Raw genomic sequence first — 22,653 nt, 5'->3', positions numbered from 1 at the left:
GACTCTGCTTAATTCTTCCTGTGTATCTCTGTAGAAAGGGCATTGATTTCACCTGTAATGGAGTCAATCCTAAATATTTTTATATACAATCAAATGTATGAGTATTTTATCCTAAGCAGGACTTTATGCTTTTACTTCTGTGTCTTGCTCTGAAAACTTCACTAAAAATTATTTAAAATTGGTATTTGCCCCCACACATTACATCTTCTATTCATGTATGATTCTTCACTGAACTGAGTGTTGATTCTTCTTCACATTCTTCTCAGAGCTGATTATGTCACTGATGTCACAAAACCAGAACTGTGACTTCACTGCAGGATCAAAAGAAGAAGATGAGCTGTACATGGGCAAGCACTAATTCAAGAATATAACTATCTGAACATACATAACTTGCCAGACTATTCCTATCCATCTGTTGCTGCTCTATGAGCATCATATTGGTGAGTGTGATGCAGTGACTGGGAACACAGAGACAAACAATGGATTTGATTCGCTTGTAACATAAACCAGTTTTACACTGATGTAACCCCACTGATTTCAGTGGATTGTTCCTGATTTGCCCTGGTTTAACTAAGAGAAGAATCATATTCAATAAGTATCTATCAATAACAACAAAGATAAGATAGAAAGCATGACTAGACAAACCTATGGCTTTTGGTATGAACAATCTCTTCTTTAAGTTTGCTTCAATATGAAAGCACCTCAGAAAAAGTTTAAGATCCCCAATTAACTGTTTTTAAAAAAAAATAAATTATAGGGGAAATCATCTACTAACCAGTCTTAGTCTTAGTGGTGGTTTGTTTTAAATAAATTATTCTAATCATTAATATATTTTTAAACTATATATATATATCCACTCCATAGTCAGAGCATACATGCACAACATACAGCTTTCTGTAAGTCTAGGATCTAAACCAATGCCACATTTTTGTTTGCTTCTTTTTAAAACAATAAAACATCTCTGTTGAATAAAGAACACATTTCTTGCTATAATGAAAAACTTAGAGGCAAATTAAAATTTTTACCTAGAATTTCACAATTTTGTTTTAGTTGCCTCTGTTTATTTCTGCTTATGATGAAAACCATGTGCCATTCACGTTATGGTGAGTGGAGAGCACAAAACATTCCTGTTTATATGTTTGTTTTTAAATGTAATATAATTCCTGCCTCAACTGTTTTCAGTCTCCAGTCTGTCACCTCTCTGAACCCAACTGATCACAGTACAATGACAGAAAAGGAAGATTAGCAACTCTTGTTACACCGCGAGTAACAGCAGCTTTCCAGTGAAAATAATGTAGTTTTCTAAAGACAACCTCTACCCTGATTTATTGTATATAGGCTAGAGAGTTACATTATGTAGAATAGTCAATGAATGCATTAGCCTCTGAAAATTCAGTTTCAGAATTCATTTACAGAGGTCAACAGCATAGGCCAACCTGTTCCCTGTTTATATTATACAAGTGCAAGTACTGTGAAATTTCTCTTTATTTTCCATGAAGGATGAATGGAATACATATTACCCAAGCAAGTTTTCCCATAATTAGCACCATAAGGTGAGAAAGACACAGACAGCTGTGGTGAAGTCTGCATCCAGAAGAAACAAGATCACAACCTTCTTGCCAAGCACAAATGTTAAAACAAACAAACAAACAAAAAACACACTTGGCAACTGCTTTTCTTGTCCATGCCCCCTCTCAGACAAAATGTAAGTCATTCAGTGCTACCAGATGACCAGAAGAAATGGAAATGCAAAGCAGAGTGTTTCTAGCATACTGATGAAAGTGCAACCCATACTTTCTCACTACTCCTCCAAATGCATATTAAACCATAGTAGTGACTGAATGGAACTCTTTGAAAAGCCACAAGATAGAGCCCTGAGGATAGATGACTTATTGCTCAGTATTTCTCTGCAGGAAAAAAAAAAAAGAGGAAAGAAAGGAACTGAGCCATTTTGGTGGCTCTGTCTTCACCTGCTATTGTCCACTAGAATGTCAACAATATTTAATGGACAACAATATTGAATCTGGTTGTTAGATCTAAGATAATCGATACAGACATGTAATTTTGTCCATCAAAAGGAAGAAATCGTGAACTAACAATATAAGCATGTTACATACCCAAACCCAAAAGCCAAAATCACTGGAGACAGAGAGGGCAGAGAACTTCAGATATTGTTGTAACTGCTCCTCCATAGCCGCCTTGAAATCTTTCTTCAAAAATGGAGATTTTGAGACAAGACAACAGTTGACCAGATTGTCAGTATCAAGAAGTGATTTTGTAAATCATCTTGCCAAGCCCAAACAAGAAACAACAAACATGCCAAATTCTTAAAAATATTTATTTATGTATTTCAATCCTGTTAACACATAGATGCTTCAGCCACATTGAACTAGGCACTGTGGAAACATAAACAGTTCTTCCATACCCTCACTTGCTCCGAGCACAGGCTTCAGAAACTGCTCTATCCATTGTCTGGGACCCAATGCTGCTTTACATACCAACCTAAAAGTGCCATTGCGTATAAGGAATACAGGATGAAGCCCTGTTATGTATGCAGTGTTCCTTACAATTCTGTGTTTTATTGATTTCTACAACTTGTTTTTGAAAATAATTTCCAAATTAAAGAACATCATAATATTATGTTATACATTGGTATTTATAGAACTGCTATTTAAAAATAATCCCATTTATCAAAGTGATATCTAATAGATATTTTTCTCCATTCACCCTTAGTGGCTCACTCCTACAATTATTAGTAATAACATTGAATTTAAGCAGCTAAATGGAGAGTAGTAACACAGAAGGGACACAAAAACTCTTGTGATTGCTTTCTTAATAGTCCTTTTAAGAAGTATATACTAAGAAAAGGAATTAATGTTACAGACTGTACAAGGTCTGCTGTATCATGAATAATTTGGCCTCTGCTTAATTAATTGTTGGTAAAGCCTTCCTCCCATATACACACGCACACAACCTGTATTCCATGAAACAAATAATTGGATAGAACAGAAACATTTCCTTAAATATCTTTTTAAAACCTATGAAATTACATTAGGCTTCTTAAAACATCACCAATATACATTAGTTGCATACTGTCTATGTCCCTGGATCTCTAGAATTTGACAGCCTTATTAAACCTGCTGTTTTTAAATGCTGGGCAATAGTATTTTTATTCTTCTTCCTAAAGATCAATATCACTTCCACTGGGGACATAAAACACTCCAGATGAGTCAATGAAATATATACCTTGATTATAAGAAAATACACATTTAACAAAAATCAGTTTTTGTAAAGAAGACCATTGCACCACATTGTCATATTTATAGTGAGAGGCCAGATACCAGGCTTCACTCCTTTAAAAAAAAAATCACATCACCACAAACAGTCAATTCAAAATGGCTTTGAATTAGTTCCCCATTCTTTCTTTTGCTTTACATTAAAAACAAACAGAGGCTACAATATGATTATGAATTGTGAAAATGATTAAACTGATCAGATTTATAATGTGTATAATGAAATGTTTTGTCAGCTTACCTGCTGAAAAGAGAACAACAAATCACAGCAAAGTCCAGCATCCAAAAATGATATGATAATATAATATGCCTCCTCCTGAAATTATCCAGATTTCTGACCACAAAGGTTTGCAAATTAATTACAGTTTCTGCATTCTCAGTGAAAAAGAAAACACAGAGACCTTTCCAGAATCCTCTTTGCTTCTGCCTCCGCTTCCTGTTCTCAGTCTCACTCTATGGTACCCAACATATATTCGAAAACAGCTTATTAGGAGAGACGGTGGGGGGAGAAAAGAAAAGGGGGGAGAGGGAAAGATAGCACCTAACATGGCAGCTCCACCTACTGGCAAAGAGAATGAATAAATGTAAAGCATCAGTTTGTGAAGTCTCTTTATCCCGAACTACATTTGACTCAACTCCTACATAACTACATTTTTCCATGCAAGAAATAAACAAACAAAGCAACCAGATAGATGACTGACTGCGAGCACAATACCGACTAATAGTATTTTAAATTTTTAATTGAAGCTTTATTTTATTTTAAATACATGCAATTATCTAATTTCTTTTCATAAAGTACTTTAGTGTAAAAATGTTATTGCTTCCACAAATGATAAAAATTCAGAAAAGAGGAAAATGTAAAGAAGACACTTGGATATTCAAACACCCTTCTTCATTTTGATATTGCCCTTCTATTTCCAGTGCCTCGCCTTTATTTTATGTATCATTTTTATTCTATTTATATATGTATTATTACTATTATTATTATATACAAACACAGACACAGAATGATTTGTAAGGGAGTGATTGGCCTCTGTCTTAAGTTAGAGGAGCCTCAGGGATGCTTTAACTTACACTTAACTAACTTTCCCATGTAGAGTGACCATATAGCAAGTGTGAAAAATTGGGAAAGTTGGGGGGTAATAGATACCTGTATAAGAAAAAGCCCCAAATATCAGGTCTGTCCCTATAAAATTGGGACATCTGGTCACCCTATTCCCATGGGCTATACTGGCAGCTTGAGAATCACTAGGACACAGAGATACCTGAGCCACACCCCCTTTCTGCTAGTCACATCCTTAAACTGGAAGCTGGGGGTGGTGAAGTAGGAGCTGCTATGACATCAGTAGTTCACCCAGAAATTCTCTCATCCTTTGAATTCCTCTAGCAAGTTAAACCAGCATTACAACTGCTTCACACCACCAGAACAGCACAAAGCATCAGTTGCAGAGGCAAGGAGCTAGTCCACAAAGTTGTATCCATTATCCATCATCTATCTATACCATCCATATAGGCCCCAGACCTGCAGAGCCCTTTAAAATTTGTGTAATTTTAAGTATATGAGTAATCCCACTGATTTCTATTAGGCTATTAACGTTCAAAGTGTGCAAGTGCTTCAGGGCATTCTTGAATCAGGGTCATAAAGGCAGAAAGATATTTATTTCAGACAGTGATCCCAAAATGAACACAGTACTATCCTCTGCCCCCTTCTCTTTAGAGAAGAGGATGCCCACCTAACTTTTATATCTAAAATCTACGCTTGTGTAGTTTCACAATTAATACTGATTGCCATCTTTCTTGGTATTTGCGTTGCTGTATCTAAATCTGATGCAGCAAAGAAATACATGCAAGCAAATCTCCTGACCCATGTGGAGGCTTGTTGACTTCACAGGGCTCTGCACTGGCACAAGGATGGCCTGCATGCATCTTGCTCTAAGGAATCAATTCCTGATATCCTTATCCAGGCAAGTCTCCCATTAATTTCAGTGTGACTCCTAGGGTCTGAGTATGTACTGCAGAACGTTATATTTTTAACATTCAAGTTTTCCGGTTTCTGCATAAATAACAAAGGATATATCTTTTTTTAAATATAAAAATGTTCCTTGTCCCATGGCTTCTCCAATTTGTTTTGTAGGTTTCTGTTTGCTCAGCAAACCACATGACTATGTTTTTTCAAACTTACAGTTTTATTTCAAAATAGTTAGGAACCATTGTTTTGTGGTGGTACTGTGATTCAGAGAGTCTTTCCAGTGACTTCAACAGGTGTCGGATCAGATCCTTAAGGAGAGCAACATATTTAGAACTAACTGTATATTTTCTAATGTGATGATTTATTAGCTATCACATCTTCCCATGACCAAAGTCTTCTTTCATAACTTGGCTTTCAGGCACATGTGAACTGTTTTTTATCAGATTTCTGTTCTTACTATACCATTGATAGGTAGGTAGATATTACTGCATTTATGGCAGAAGGTAATGTTTTAATCAAAATGTAATACCATTAAAAATCATAAGAAACAATAAGGTTAGAATCAGCTGCTAAACAGAACCCCTCCAGTTCTATACATTTAATGGAAAGATTTATATTGACAAAAACAAATAACATTTGAAGCAAAAGTTCAGAATGGACTATTAATGTATTAGTATGTGTAATATGTAGAAATTTTGATATAAAGTTCATCTTTAAACTAAGGATCCTGCACACCAATAAACCTGAGAGAGCTAATCTGGTTTTCAATACTGCAGCAGACTCAAGAATAGAGCCCTTAATAGTTTTATTTTTTAAATATCCACTTCTTTTTACAAAAGTCATTGATAACAATGTCATCCAGGTATTTTTTAAATGTAAACTATTAGTACAGTTGCTTACGCATCATCACTCAAAGCACATTGTAGGAATTATTTTTAAAAGTTGCTTGGCAAGCTGTGTTCTTTATAAACAATCTGATTGCTTGGCAAACCTGCCGCAGGCACGGTCAAGCTCTCAGTAATAATAAGTGAATAAAGGCAAAGCCATTCCATCACTTTCCACTAATCATCTTGTAACAGAAATGATAAAAATTATCTTTGTTATGAAAAGATTAATTTTTTTGCAAAGTGGCAACTCAACAATTTTAGTCTAAGAATTTACTAAGGAATATAATGGCTGATTTATGGGTAAAATTCTGTATTACGTCAAAGATACCTGATAACATAAGTTCTGTAGGGGGGTATACCCCACGCTGGGACAGAAGGGGTTAAGGAGCAGTTCTGAACTCAGGTGACTCCATCCTGCAGCACCTGCAGAGCCTGCTTCAGGTAGAGGAGGAGTTAAAAGGGAGCGAGACAGCTTAGAAGGGGCACAGGACAGGACAGGACAGGAAGACAGATTTACCTTTAGAGACCCTGAGTAAGACCTCATCTACACTAGAATTTATGTTGGTTTAACTTATGTTGCTCAGAGGTGTGAATAAGCCATCCCCGTGAGCGACATAAGTTTATACCAACCTAAGCGTCGGTGTAGACAGTGGTATGTCGGTGGGAGACCTTCTCCCACCAATGTAGCTACTGCCGCTTGTTAGGGCTAGAATAATTAAGTCAACCGGAGAGCTCTCTCCCGTTGATTTAGAGCATCTGCACTAGCAGTGCTACAGCGGCACAGCTGCATCGGTGCAGCTGCACCACTATAAGCGTAGATCACAGTGGATGTCATTACATAACCTCAAATCTCAGTCTGCTAATATAACTTAATTGGTCACTGAACATCCTGTCTGAAAACTTATATCCTTCAGGGCATATACAGTATAAATATCACACTATGTATTCAGGCTAAGAGTACTCTTTAATTTTACTAATTGTCAACTTTTAAAATAATGCAAAATTACTTCAGCAATTGCGTTATTAAATACCAGCTATAGCCTTACTGTTCTTCTATAGAAATGCTACCAGAGACACAAGTGGCCTAATTCTCATATCAGTTACAGTCTAATTCTATTGACTAAAGTGAGGTTACTCCGAATTTTCACCAGTAAAGAGTAAGAATCAGGCTCAAAGACTTTAATTAAATTAAAAACAGCATGCTTAAGTGCTGAACTCCAGATTTAGACTGTACAGCCATTCAGGTAGCCTAGAATAACAGCAATAAAACTATAGGAGTTTGAATAGTGTATTCTAATTGCCTCATTCTCCCTCTGAATATTTTGGATGCCTAGTGATATTTTTGTGCTACATTCATTTAGTTATCAGAAAGTTGGCAACAGTAGAAAACTTAAAGAGCCACCCATAAGCCGTAGGTCATGTCAGCCTAATCTTCAGCTTTTACTTTAATTGGCCTAGTCTAGTTAATTAATTAATTAATATTGACCCTTTTTACCATCAAGTGGCTCTAATATTAACCACATTTCATGAGAATTTAATAAGATTTTGTAGGAGGAGAAATCCATGTCTCCTCTGTCGTCTTTCATAAAATAAAATGTAAATATATCGGATTCCTTTGAACTCCTTCTAGAACCATAGGCTACAGCAATCATTATCCTTCATGACATCTGAGAATGCTGAGTTATTCACAACAATTGCTGCTTATAGTGGATATACAAAATTCATTATATATATAAATAGTTTGAATAAATAAAATAAAATAACTTAGAAATTGTTATACCAGGTCAGACCAGTGGTCCATCTAGTCCAGTGTTCTGTTTCTAGCAGTGGTCAGTATGAGATGCTTCAGTACTGTAAGAAATTCAGTGATATAAACAATTAAGGAATAACCTGTCCATAGAAGAAGTTTCTTTTCAACCCCTTTCAGTTAATGGTTAGTTTATGCCCTGAATGATAAGATTTATATCTCTTTTAATTGTTTTTTTTATCCTGCCTAATCCAACTAGAGCTATTCTCATTTTCAACATGAAGTCTATTTAGGAATACCATAATAGCGTTTCTAAAGGCAACAAATTTAAAATTGATCAAAGGAAATACTTTTTTGCACATAAAATTCACCTGTGGAACTCATTGCTAGATCTCACTAAGGCCAAGAGTTTATAGTAGGAGTCAAAATTTAAAAAAAAAAGGATTAGATATTTTATATGGGTGATAAGAAATAGAACTGGGAAGAGAGATGGTCTTGTGCTTCAGGCATTGGACAAAGACTCAGACAACCTGTGTTTAATTCCTCACTCTGCTGGAGACTTATTGTGTGACTTTGGACAAATCATGTGTCTCCATTCTTCATCTGTAAAATGGTAGTGATCATACTTCACAGGGGTACTGTGAGGAAACGTTCATTAGTGTTAGGCACTCATACTATGGAGATGGAAGTCATAGACATATCATTATTTATTTATAGTATCATAGCATCCAGCCTATTGTGATAGGTATTGTACAAACATTGAATAGAAGACAGTCCATGTCCCAACAAATTTACCATCTAAAAAGACAAGACAGACAAATAAACAAACAACAAGCAAGCAATTTGCAAAATGTATTATATAATTTCAGATAGACAAATAGAAAGATTTTAAGAAATGAACAAATGAGACAAATAATGCAATAGCAACAATTGCAGTAGTGCTCTCAGAGCTAGTCACAGAATCTAATAATCCTCTCCCAGGACACTTATAAACAAATAGATTCCATTCATATGCTTGCATTCCATTTATTGCCACTGAATCATGCAGTTTAATTGGTCTGATTAACAGTAATCATCACTTGGTTGGAGAAGTTGTTTTCTTAAGCAGACCTAAGGTTACAATTTATTTATTTGTAAAGTATCTTAAAGTTGGATGAGTAGAAAAAGAATGGCTATTTTCTCAAGCATGCTGGCAGAACTAGTTTCTATTAGCCATGTTGTGAGATGCAGAGAGAAATTTCTAACAATTTTCTGCATAGAAAATAGTATCTTTACCATTAAATCTTTCCTAAGTGCTGGTCCAAAAAAAGGTGAAATGAAAAGTCAAACACTGCTAATCACCTCTTGTCTCATAAAGGAAAAACGACTTTTCCTGGCCTGCCTTTGACCAAGAATAATATGGATATAGAAAATGTTAATTGCCTTGAGTAGCTTTTTCATGACTAAACATTAATGCGTACTTAATGGTACTGACTTGTAAGAAAGAAGCAGATGAGTAGCTAAAAGTGTTAAAGCTGAAGAACAAAAAGATGCATCTATAAAATAGCAGCTTAAAAATAAAGTGCATTTTTAGCTCTGGCACTAAAATACAAGTGTGAAGTATGGGTTTGATTGTCTATCTTACCTTGATCAGTAAGGACAGAATCAAACTATTTGTACAGTGCATATGAGACAAGAACACTGGCACTAGGATGCCCTGTTGATTCGTCATGGAAGTATAAGTAGAAGCAAATACAATCTGCTGTTGCTGAGCAAGGAGGAGTTCCCGTTCTGGATGAGGGGAGCAACAAGGATTTTCTTCAGGAAATCTACACAATCTTTTTTTGCTTCTATATTCACTGCATCAACATGACAGCTAAAAAGTGACATCAACAATTCAAGTATTGGATAGCCAAAAAAGGAGTAACTGGCTTTGTATTTTGAAAATACCATGAATCTGATTAGAAAATATTCCCTGTCCTAACATAACTTTGAAGGGCAGAATGAAATTACTCACTATGTATAAAATTACATGCGTTAGCTTTTCTTTAATTAACACAAAAGTTATTTCTTTTTTCCTCCAATTTTGTCTTCTCAAGGTTAAAGTGAAAAACTGGCCATTGTATTGTAAACTCGAACATAGGCTAATACACAACTATTTTTAGTACCAGGTAAGTATATTTTTTTTAAAAATGTTGTGATAACTGACATGTAGCAGAGAAAGCCAGCATAATTTCCACTGCTGGTATGGGATATAGAGACTTATGCATGATTATCCATCTGGCATGCTACCTTCTGGCTTCACTCCCTCCATGGAGATGAGGGAGGATGGATTGCCAGTTCTGACCCAGTCCTGCTTACCTTCTCTCCTATCAGGGGAGTGGGATGGGGAAACCCCACCTAGCCTAGTCTGCATATTACCTAGGAGATCCAGCCTCTAAATTCCTACGTGTCACCTTTCCTGCCCAGGGAAGACAGCCCAGATGACCTCCACCCAGACAGAGCTGTCAGGGCACCTTTGTCTTGCCCGCAGAGCCAGCCAAGCTCTCCAGTGAGACACTCAGTAAGAGGAGGGAGCAGAAGACAGAAACCCTTCCTTTTACTTCTAGCTTTTCTCAGCCTATTTCCCTCTCTGAAGTCTGCAGGGGTAGCAGCCACCACAGATGCCTCAGAAAGGGAAGCGGAGCTCAGGAAGCAATCTCCCCCAAAATCAAACACAGCTCTGGGATGTGGCTGGGAATCAGACAGACATATTGAATTGAATTGTTAGTCAAAATATTTGAAATAAAGTTTGGCATTTCCCTCAGAAAAGCTGTGCAGGGAGGCCTGCCTGAGTCACCACCCACTATGGAGGCAGAAAAGAATGTTGGGAACTTTGGGGGAAGAGCTTTCCGCTACTGCCAGTGACTGACAGGTCTGGTTCTGCCTCCTCACTGCAAGCAGGCTGGAGTACCATTGTGGCAGATCTGTGGACCTTACTACTTGAAGAAAGGAGGTTTTCAGGTAAGCATGGATAAATTTCCTTTTTCCTTTGGTAAATTGTACCAATGGTTAACTACCCTTGTTGTTAAAAATGTTCACTATCTTTCCAGTTCGAATTTGTCTAGCTTCAGCTACTTAAGATTAATTTGTCTGTTTGGGGTACAGAGCAGGGAGAATGCCTTTGGGAAGATAGAGCTTCACATACAGAGTCATAGGACTAGGGTAGATTCCAAAATAGGGACTTTTTGGTTTATTCTTGTGCTAGTATGTTAGTTCTGTTTTAGTTTATTGTTTTAAACATCAAGCCTTAAGGAGAAGTCTGTGCTAACTGGAACCTTGTTTGTTTTTTGGGGATTTTTTTCCTACTGAATTATTACATCACGTTACACTCCCCCGCTTTCATGAGCTGATATTGTGTGTCTGCTCAATTCATATGAAAACATCCTTCCTTAAATCCAAGTATATTCTGTGTTCAGTAAAATTTACACTCTTTTCGTTCTTAAAAATACTATATTTTGCATTTGCAGAAAGCATATTCACTGGCTTTCTGTGAGTGGCTCTTTCCTGTCCATGAGATAGGCACATTGATTTTTATTGCCACAACATCTGTTGGTTCTGGATTGAAGATCTGAACTTGGCTCTAGCTCTTGAAACACCCACATGGCAGTAGCAGTACCTTGCACACCAGCTAGACCACTAAACCAGCCTAAGTAAAATATTTCAACCTGAAAATAAAAGAGGCACAATGGCTAGATTCACTACACATGCTAATTTCTGTTCATCACAAATGGGGAGATGGGGACAAGTGGTTAAAGATGACTTTAAACTGCTGGGCAACAGTTCATTCCAGCGTATAAGTCAGAGCAGTCTGACAGGTGTTGGATGCCAACAGCCAACAAGGGACCAGATCAGCCAGAAACAGAAATGCCTTGGCCACATCTCTACACCATCTACTCTATGTAGATGACTGTTAGCCATGCTCTGATATGCAAAGAGATATTTCTTGTATAAACCAGCTCCACCAGCATGCTTGAATGAGCAGAAAGATTCTTCTGGCTATCCCACATTCAAGAAACTTAAGCAATAAGAACATCAGAAAATGAGATTTGCTCAATGGACATTTATTTTCATCCAAGTAGTGATTACTATTAATTAATAAATTAAACTGGTTAATTAAATCATGAATGAAACCCAGTTGCTTGCAGGTGTTGTTGGAGAGTACCATTACATTTAGTATTAGCTTTGAGAGATTTACTATAATTTGTTTGCTATCACAATGCCTTTTGCCTCTACTGTTCTCAGTAGAGCTGTTTATTTTTATTTTCCCACATTGTAACTGGCCAAGTATGCAGCCATTATGAAATGCAGTTTGTTACACAGACGTAAAGTTTAAAAGAGACTGCATATTTGTGACTGTTACCTGTGTTTTTATTAGAGGTCATATTGTAGTTTCCAAAATTGTATCATGTTCTTCACAGAACACACAAAGACATGATTACTTTCTGAAAGAGCTTCCACTGTAAATTTCCACTGTGACATGAGTGTAGGTGACAGAAAGCAGGAAAGAGAGTGAACAGAAGAATGAAGGTTACAGTATTGCAATAATGTAGTTACTCAGTTTATGCTTGTGTACAATTTGCTGGTCCAGTTTTGTTTGCTTTTTAAATATCTGAAAATATTACTGACTCACTTATTGTGGGCTTTGAGGAAGAGTTGAGTTTTCAAGATGGGTTTAAATGAGGCAAGAGTGGTGGTGTGGTGGACCAAGTAAGGAAGGCATTCCACATGTAGGCAAAGATTTCAACGTGACTTCAGCACTTAAAGGCTTTGCTGATTAGCGATGGATTTAAGCAAATGCTGGCATAATTTTTGCATTTTGTTAAGAAGGGGCATATATTTTTACTTACTCTCATGACAGTCATAAACAGCTAAAATAGTTTGTTCAAACTTTTCAAAAATATTTGCGCCAGTGTAACTGATACATTCTGGCAGATTTGGATCACTCCATTGACACAAGCAGTTATAAACCCAGCTTAAAGATTCTCATCATCAGAGTGGTACAAGGCAGTCAGAACATGTCACCACATCTCTGGTTTGCATTTAGGCAGAGACCAATGCTAGAAAATTTCAACTCAAAGGGTGAAAATCTCAGAAATGAGCAAGAGAAAACAGACTGTAATAGAAACCATTATATACCCTTCAATAAATATATTCATTTATAAATAATCAATATACATTTTGATTGCACACTATGAAAACTATACATAATGATTTCAAACAATCTTTGAATCTTTAGTGGGTCTTTTCCATCTCTAACTTCTGTTATGTTAAGTTTTAAAGAAAATTTTCACCCACTATGTGAAATAGGCCAGATTGCTATTGAATCACTTCTATTATAGATTTCAATGAAATATAGCTTGTGTGGAAGTGACTATTTTGTGAAAAGTGTGATCAATAACTGACTTAATTAGAATAGACTTTAGAAAATGTAAACATCTAAGATTGATGCTTTAGGCACGTTATTAGCACCTAGAGGATTTCTGCATTCTGGATTAACTGTCAAGACCTGTAGAAAAATTTTATTAAATGTAACAAACACAATGTACTTAGAAGTATTTTTTGCATAAAAAGTCCTCTGTGCAGGCAAAGCTGCAGTTCAGCACCTAGGACAGCACTTACTCTGTATTATAAATAAGGACCTTGAATAATAAAGACAAAAGAAAGTCTGTTTTGTTTAGGTGCAGCCATAAAAATTCATTCCAGATGACTGTAAGGATATCATTTTGTAAAGCTGTTAAAATAACTTTTCGAATTCTTTAATGGTGATAATTTGTACAATTATAAAATGGCTTGTGAATGCTGGACACAATTATATCTTTATAGTTTCTTGTCTGAGATGTCATACACATATTCGTTATAACCTTTACCTCGTTTATAAATGTGACAATAGCAATAAAACACTTCCTGGAGTGCTTTTCAGGGTAATGAGAGCACTTCTCTTATTTATATAACATAAAGAAGGAAAGTGAAATCTGTAATCTACCAACTAAAATAAATTATCTTACACCTGAGAGTTTTCAATGGAGGTAAGTGGACAGGATGACCATGGTGGCTAGGTGTTTCTGGGGTCACCCGCCACCCATGGTGGCTGACAATTCCGGCCCCACCGTCCCAGGACTGAAGCAGAAAATATCATGGAGGTCTCTGGAAGTCAGAGATTCCGTGACTTTCATGACCTCTGTGACATAGTCTTATCCTTATTTATCATTAACCAGATCTTAATCCATTTAATGTGTGTCATGTTAATTTTATATCACTCTCATTTTTAAATCAAAATATCATTTGGTACCAAGTCAGACGTCTTACAGAAGTCTAAATCTATTAAGCACAATTATTCTCTTTATCAACCAAACGTAATCTCATCAAAAGATACCAAATTAGCATCTCAGGATATATTTTCTATAAACTCCATGATACTTGGCATTAATTATATTACTCTCTTCTCCTTTAATTCTTTATTAATCAAGTCCCGTATCAGCAACTTCATTATCTTGCCCTGGATTGATGTCAGACTGACAATTCTGTAATTAACTGGGTCATCCCATTTACTCTTTTTAAATATTTGCACATTTGCTTTCTTCCTGTCTTCTGGAACTTCCTCAGTGTTCCAAGACTTGTTGAAAATCAAGATTAATGACCCAGCGAGGTCCTTAGGTAGCTCTTTTAAAACTCTTGGATGCAAGTTGTCCAGATCTGCTGATTTAAAATTGTCTAATTTTAATAGCTGCTATTTATCATGCTCTTGAGATACCGGTGATGTTGAAAGATTTTTATCATATGGCATGACTAGATTTGTGTTTTTGGGGAAAAAAACAGAACAGAAATATTTGTAGAACACTTCTGACTTTTTCTGCATCTTATTTATACTTTTACCATTTCCATCTAGTAGTGGACAAATACCATTGTTAAGATTTGTTTTGTTCCAAATATACTTTAAAAACTCCTTAGTATCCTTAACTATGCCGGCCATAGATTTCTCCATGTGTCTTTTTGGTTCCCTTTCAGTTTTCTACAATTCTTAGATATTTAAGCACAACCTGTCCTCTATGTTTCAGTACTTAGCTGAAATTGCATAGTTTCCTGTAGCCTTTCCTGGTGCTAGTAAGGTGATTTCCTTTTCAAGTTCATTTATAGAAGGTTCTATACCAAGCTCTTTGATCGTCCCAAGCCTGGGGATTCTATTTAGTGCTGCCCCAGAAACAGTGGTTTCATGTGAGTAGAATTTGTGATAGTATTTCACCCACATTTGCATATGTTTGCTGCTGTCAATGATGGTGTCTCCATTAAGAGATTTGAGTGGGGCAGTCTTTTTGGCTGAAGGCCCTATTGCTTTCATGATGCCATTGTACACATCTCTTAGATTTCCCCTCTCAAATGATGTTCATGTCTTCTCACACAGATCGAGCCAGTATGATTGAGCACATTGCCTTGCTGTTTGTTGCAATGCACGCCTGGCCACTCTGAGGTTAGCACATGTCTCAGGAGAGGGGTTCGTCTTATAGTGGAGATATGCTTTGTGTTTTGCTTCAGTAACTGGAAGCATTTCTTCAGAGTATTCTGCAAACCAGTCTTTATCTTGTACAGTCTTTTTACCAAAAGCTAAGGTTGCAGCTACATGGATATTTATTCTGAGTGTGTTCCATGCTGCCTCAGCTTTCATGGAAGATGGAATCAATGACATAGCTTTCCTGAGATTCCACTGATTTGGAGACACCTTCCTCAGTCTTCTGTGTTAATGTTAATGTGTGGGAAATAGCTTTGTTTGGTATGATGAAATTTCCATGTGAAAACCTTATTTTCCAGCATACAAGCTTGTATTCTATGTCACAGTCTGCACTGTGAAAACTGAGCATGGTGAACTCCTTTAGGTGTTTTCTACAGGTGACAAATCCAGTTGGTGCCAGTATCCAAATCTGGGATGTCTCCTCAAGACAACCTTAGAAGTAGATGTTGGTAATGCACAGTCCTTGGTGGGGGCAGAGCTCCTGTGGTCTTTGCCCATTATCATCCACTTTAACCACGCAACAAAAGCCAATGCATAGTGGCCACCTTTCATAGTCTGAGCCAACTCTAGCATTAAAGCATTGCAGTAGAGTTGCCTAGCTGGTGGTAGTTCATTGTTGATGCTGTTGAGCTGCTGATAGAACAAGTCCTTCTCTCCTAAGATTGAGGAAAATGTTTAGGCATATGTACTTACGTTGGCAAAGCCACCTGTGATATTTGTTCTTAGTTGCATGTTACATTCTAATGTTGCAATGGGACAAGTGACCATAGGTGCTAGTTTTTGACTGCAAATCCCATCCCATGTTTGCGGCAGTCTTGTTTGCTTTTTCTGTGCCAGAAAAAGATGTAATGCGTCCATGTAGAGAGCCTATGTCAGCTAGTCTGGTTTCAGAGAAAGCAGCTGTATTAATGTCAAGCTTCTCTATCTCTCTGTCAATGACGGCAGGCTTTCTAGGGTCACTGACCTCCTCTAGATCATTTTACATACTAGTCCACATTGTTCTCACATTCCAAAAAGAAGTCTGAAGAGGGCTACCCGCGTTTTTGAATCTTCAATGCATATGCCTATGCAGAAAAAAAATAAGGCAGAGGGTTACCTTCAGATCATAGCCCCCTCCCCCTCGGCAGTACTGAGTAGGCCCAAAGGCTGGAAAACCAAGATATTTGGAAGTCAACACAGCTGCAGGAGCTGCTGAAGGGCAGAGCTGAGTTGGAGTGCCAATCACCTGTCATTGTCTCTGCAATAGATTTGGTTCAAGGTGTTCTCCCATAGCCTTTGTTTAGTCAAGAACTAGTTGCAAGGGTTGTGAACTAGACCTTAATATGTTCATTTTCAGACTGAATATTTACAAGAATCAAGGCATGTATAATAAAGCAGAATCTGCTCTCTAATAGCTCCTTTTCTTCTCACAACTGAATCCACATGATCTATAGATGAATAATGAACAATAATTAATGGAAATGAATGGAGTGTTTATATATTTTCAGGAAAAATTGCATTATTGCCTCTTTTTGACACACTTACACAAGCTAAAACAAACTTTTTCATCTAAAAATCACAGACAAAACATAAAGGCATGATAAAGTTGGTTAGGAAAAATTCCATTTTATTATATGTATAGCCTACCCTTGTAATTTTGCTTTTCTCTCAAACTAAAAAAATAGAAATATTTATTATAACTAGGGATGTCTTACAACAAGATTATCCTAAAATACATAAACATTCGGGCAATCAGTTACAAAAATTAGTAGTTGAGGAATCTGCTACAAGATTTGGAGAAACAATATACATTGGCCTGATGTGAGGGAAGGCATGGTCTTTGTGACAGATCATGTCCTAGATTCTTCCAAGTACACCGCAGTGGCCAATACCAGAATAACATTGAGGCATATTAACATACGGAAGAACACAATGGGCCTGGTTCTCTACTGCCTTCACCTCGTATTGTCATTTAGTCTTATACACGGGAATAAGGGGAGATGTTCCTAGTACAGAAAACTGCAGTGTCTCCTCAGGAACATGAGCTACCACAAACATCAACCTGACCTCTTCTCATTACACTGGATTCCCGGAAACTACTTCATTGTGCTCAATGACCTGGACCCATCATATCTAATGGATCAGCTAAGTCTTTGGGATGAGGTTTGTGATCAAGAACTCCACTCTACAGGCACAAAAGAGCTTTCCACCAGAAGCTTATAGATCCTCTATCCAAGAGACAGAGCTCTCTCAGAGGTCAGGTTGAGACAGGCGTGAGCCGTCACAAACCTCACCATCTTTTGCTCCCAATGCAAGGTGAACTTCAACCTTGATGTCTCTAACATAAACATAGAGTACCACATACATTTCAAATTAAAATAAAGTAAAAATCTACCAAAATAAAACACTACACTGCACACATAATTCTCCCTTTAGGGAAACGACCCATATTTGACTGAGGTTAGTCACACTGATGCACTACTGGAAGGCACACAGATACTATGGTCATGAAAACAATTCAAGAACCTATATAGAAAAGAAAAGTGCAAATCACTAACAAATCTGAATGGTAGCATTTTATATTTCACACAGATGTAAATGACTACATAACCAAGGCAGTGGAGAAATAGGTCAACTACATCAAATGAAAACAGAACATTGACAATCAATACCAAGAGAGGAAACAGATAAAATGATAAATAAATAACATAATTAAATAAAATAAAATATCAAAGCAAAACATAGGCAGAATAAATGCTTGATATCTCAGTTGAAGTGGTTAAAGTAATGTAAATGTAAAGTAAAGTAATGGGCCCTGGTGCACAATGCCTCCGTAGGGTTTAACCCCTTCCTACCCATGCTGCAGCAGAGGACAGGAGGTGGCTGGGCTGTCGGTGGCCAGCAGCAACCTGGAGGTGTTAGCTGCCTTTCGGGCTGTGGGCCGGGAAGGGATAGGTAGGAGCTGCTTCCAGCTGAAGGGGGGAAGAAGAGATTCGCTCTGAAAAATCACAGCCAGGTCATCCTCCTTCCACCCGCCCTGTGGCTGGAAACAGCTCCTGTCCCTTTCCTCCGGCACAGTGCTGAAAGGCTGCTGCTGGCCACATTCTGATGTGAACCCTCCCTGGCAGATATCTGTCCCATTACCAACCATGGGAGATATTTGCTGCTAGCAGTCACAGATTGGCTACATTTCATTGTAGGCAATCTCATCACACCATCTCCTCCATAAACTTGCCAAGCTCAGTTTTGAGGCCAGTTAGGTTTTTTTGCTCTCACTGCCCCCTTTGGAAGGCTGTTCCAGAACTTCACTCCTCTGATGGTTAGACACCTTTGTCCAATTTCAAGCTTAAATTTGTTGATGGCCAGTTTATATTAATTGGTTCTTGTGTCCACATTTGCACCTATCTTCAGTAACTCCTGTCCTTCCCTGGTATTTATTCCTCTGATGTATTAACTTATATCAGGGTCCAAAATAATATATAGAGCTGCCCAGAATTAGGGAAACACAAAAGTGAGTTTTACATCTCTTTATTTCCTTACTCCTGAGTGACGTCATTGCCCACACCCAAGAATCTAGCCCTTTACATCAGAAATCACATTCTCCAAATCATTAATTTTTTAATTAAGAAATTTAATAGAAATGTATTTTAGATCATTCAGAACCAAACCAAGGCTGAAGGCATTGTATGGCCAAAAAGCAGTCTTTAACATTAAGTAAATTTTAGGAAGAGGTTGACAAGGGGATGATAATTTTAAAGATGCCACATGTTGGTATATAACAAAGGGAAGGTGTTATGGTGCCTTGAGTTTTCTTGCTATTCATAATATATGGATTCAGCCAAAAGCAAAAATAGTGGCAAACAAGTTTATTAACATAAAATCAGAAAACTATAAGCCTCTGTGCAGCAATTTTATGGCCCACCTCACACTTTATTAAACATTTAATGGTCAGATTCAATAGTTCATATTCTCTTCCTTTAGATCAATGTGGTTATAGGCCAAGTAGTGATTATAAAGTAGAACCTCAGTGTTAGAGACACCTTGAGAATGGAGGCTGTTCGTAACTCTGAAATGTTTGTAATTCTGAACAAAACATTATGGTTGTTTTTTCAAAAGTTTACAACTGAACATTGACTTAATACAGCTTTGAAACTTTATTATGCAGAAGAAAAGTGCTGGTCTTAATCATCTTAAGTTAAATGAAACAAGCACAGAAACAGTTTCCTTACCTTGTCAAATCTTTTTCTTTTAAATTTTCTCTTTATTGTTTTAGTAGTTTACCCTTAACACAGTACTGTACTATATTTGCTTTTTTTTGGTTTGTCTCTGCTGCTGCCTCATTGTGCAGTTCCATTTCCAAATAAGGTTCACTGGTCAATTCATATCTCTGGTGTTTATAACTGTGGGGTTCTATTGTACCAGATTTTGTAAGATTCATTGCAGTTCTGGCCAAAAGGGTGTTAAAAAAAGCCAGACGATCTCATTCTCTGTGCCAGTAGGTGGAGCTGTCATGTAATATGCTGCCTTTTTTTTTTTTTTTTCCATTATCTTTTTTTATCTTCTCCCCCAACCCCCCCATCACTTTGCTGATAGATGTTGGGGACCATAGAGTGAATCTCATAACAGGAAGCTAGGGCAGAGGAGACAGACTACTGCAGAGGTTTCTTTGTTGTTTTTTCCTTTCTTTCAGTGAGGCTAATATAAATATAAGAGTTACAAGCTTCTTTACTGAGGAACCTGAACAACTGCATTAGAAGGAACCTGATCATCTACAAATGTATGGATATATCTTATGCTATGATTTGTAAATCTCTTTTTATCAGGTAAGACAATAGAATATTTAATTAAAGGCATCATACAATATATCTCAATCCATTTATGCCGACGTTCATCTCTCATGCTGACACACCTAGTTTGCAATTAATATTAGATGCAACAAGAGGAACAGAGAATACAAAGCCATCTTTTCAACTGGATATCGTTTTCATACTGTTTTTGTGCTAAAATTAGGTCTGGGTCTAGCAATAAATTATTTTGGTATCCTTTGGATTTTACTGGTCTTATGGTCTTTAAAATCCATGTATATTTTGTAATTTTTTTTTAGAATCAATTCTTATTTTTTATTTTCATCACAGTGGTAGTATTTTGTTGTTGCTGTTGTCATCTACAAGTGTTATATCTCTTCACTGGAGGTTATCATGATGCTTTATGCAGAATACAAATTGGAGTGTAATGTTAAAGCATATTAACAAGGCAGTGAGATTGCCAAGCTATATGTTGCAGGGGTGTGCTGCTTCTCTATACCATTTTCAGAGATGCTTTGCTTTATATCTTAAATTCCTTCTCTTGTAAGGTGTTGGAGATTTGCTGGATATTCATCCCCCTAAAATAAATATATTAAATAAATTCGCCTTTCCTGTTTTGAAGACAGAATGGAGGATACTTATAATTAAATACAGTTTTACACCATTGCTGACTTCACATAAGACAAATAATGTGAATTGTTTTATATGATAAGATTAATTTTTATTTTAAAAATTCTATTCTGTATTGCATGAGGCATAAAGACCTTTCTTTTTATATTTTTAATCACATGTCACAGGCTGCGAGAGACAGAAGAATGACTCAGGGGGTGGAGAGCTCATGCAACTCCATGACTTGTCTCTTCAATTTTTGTTTTTTATTTTTCCTTACTGTTTCCTACCTACAAAAAGATTTCTTTAACCAGGAAAAGCACTGGAGAAAAGCACTGGCTTACACAGCCAGAAATCAGAAAAAGAGCTGGGAAGCCTAAATGTGAGAAAAGAATGTCAGATTAATTTTAAAATACCTTGCTTCCTTTCATAGGGAGAGAAGTAGGAAAGCCATTATTCAGGCTTTCCTGTGCCTGTGTACAGGTAGATTTTGTTGGGAATTATCAAAGCAGTAAGAATTTACCAATAGGGATTTATGAGCTAGAAGCAACCTTGGCTTATCAAGATTTTGTGACATTTATGAAATATAAAGAGGTTTCACATATGCCCTTGTTCTCAGTGCATGTTGATTTACTGCTTGTGTTTTCCTGAGCAGTGCTGGTGTGTGTGTGTATTGACTGAGAGAAATTACTGCTGACTTAATGAGAAGGTAAAGGTTCCTCCTTCTTGGCCAGGAATTGGGGAGCAGGTGAAAGCGTTGTACCTAGCTGAGCTGCTGTTTCCTTCAGTTACCAATGCATTATAATAAAATAGATTTGGTTTCTATTAAGGATGATGGTCCCTTATGCCAACAGGCTCTAATTAAGCAAGATACTTAAGCAAGTGCCTAATTTTAAGCATGTGAATAATCCTGAATCAATGGGATTATTCACATGTTTAAAATTAGTCATGTGCTTAAATAGCTTGCTAAATTGGAGCCACAGTCTTTTTTCTTTAAAACTACACCTGTTCTCAGAAAGACAATATCTTTTTCTAAAACATAAACTCAGTGTTATTAAATAGACTTTATCTAGCAGGACAGATGAAACTGTAGCTACCTGAGCTTTGATCTTTCAATGAAATCGTGACCTGTTGTGAACCTTCAGGCAAATCCTGGTCCCAAAAGCCCTTCATGTTCTGAGTAAGCTGGCTGTGCACACTAGACGTCCATGAGGGTTGTGTGAAATGAAATCATACCCATATCGGATCAAAGCCGTGGTCTAGCATCCTCTCTCTGATAGTGGCCATTACCAACTGTTTCAGAAAAAGGTTCAAGGTGTAGTGCCCAATTATGAAATAAGATGAGCATAGGGGAAGTTTCCTCCCAACCTCCCAACCCCCCAAGATAGTGGTTGATTTATGCCTAGAAGTGTGCAGGCTTACATCCCTTACAATTTACAATTTATATTCCTTCTATCTAATGTAGTTGTGGACGTTCCCATTATCCATATAAATGTCTAGTTCTACCCATCACAGCAGAGCTGCTCTGCTGCTGCTGCTGCAGCCTCAGAACTGCAGTACTGTCTGTGGCACCCGTGCTATACCTTCACTAGAGTTTTTGACCAGTGGACCTGCATTAGGCACAAGTCTTCACTGCCCCCGTCCCTGCCCAACCCCTAAACTCTCTGCCTAGTGGCACTGAGAGCACTTCTTTATTAAAAAAAATAAAACTACAATATCTGCATGAATCGTCCAAAACACTACAGTATGGAAGGGTATGGACTGCTACTGTGGAATACCAGTCACTTTATATAAATGTTGCTCTGTGGTAAACAGGAAATAAACAGTTCCTCACATGAT

The 22,653-nt window shown here is 37.1% G+C and overlaps 1 protein-coding gene across 1 annotated transcript in view; it reads right to left on the bottom strand.

Annotated features, from left to right (window-relative positions):
• The window catches only part of LOC137153695 (sodium channel protein type 2 subunit alpha-like), a 109,189-nt gene extending 105,524 nt beyond the window's left edge, over nucleotides 1-3,665 (bottom strand). Inside the window, exon 1 of the mRNA XM_067549344.1 lies at nucleotides 3,535-3,665. The gene's annotated coding sequence lies outside the window, so the exon portion shown is untranslated. The remainder of the gene's footprint in view (nucleotides 1-3,534) is intronic.
• Between the last annotated feature and the right edge of the window lie 18,988 nt (nucleotides 3,666-22,653).

This window comes from Emydura macquarii, unplaced genomic scaffold (genome assembly GCF_026122565.2).
Source record: "Emydura macquarii macquarii isolate MOO-44397 ecotype Brisbane River unplaced genomic scaffold, CSIRO-AGI_Emac_v2 contig_1253, whole genome shotgun sequence".
In the NCBI taxonomy this organism is placed as follows: domain Eukaryota; kingdom Metazoa; phylum Chordata; order Testudines; family Chelidae; genus Emydura; species Emydura macquarii.
The sequence above is the reverse complement of the archived record's forward strand: the minus strand, read 5'-3'. Positions and strand labels throughout refer to the sequence as shown.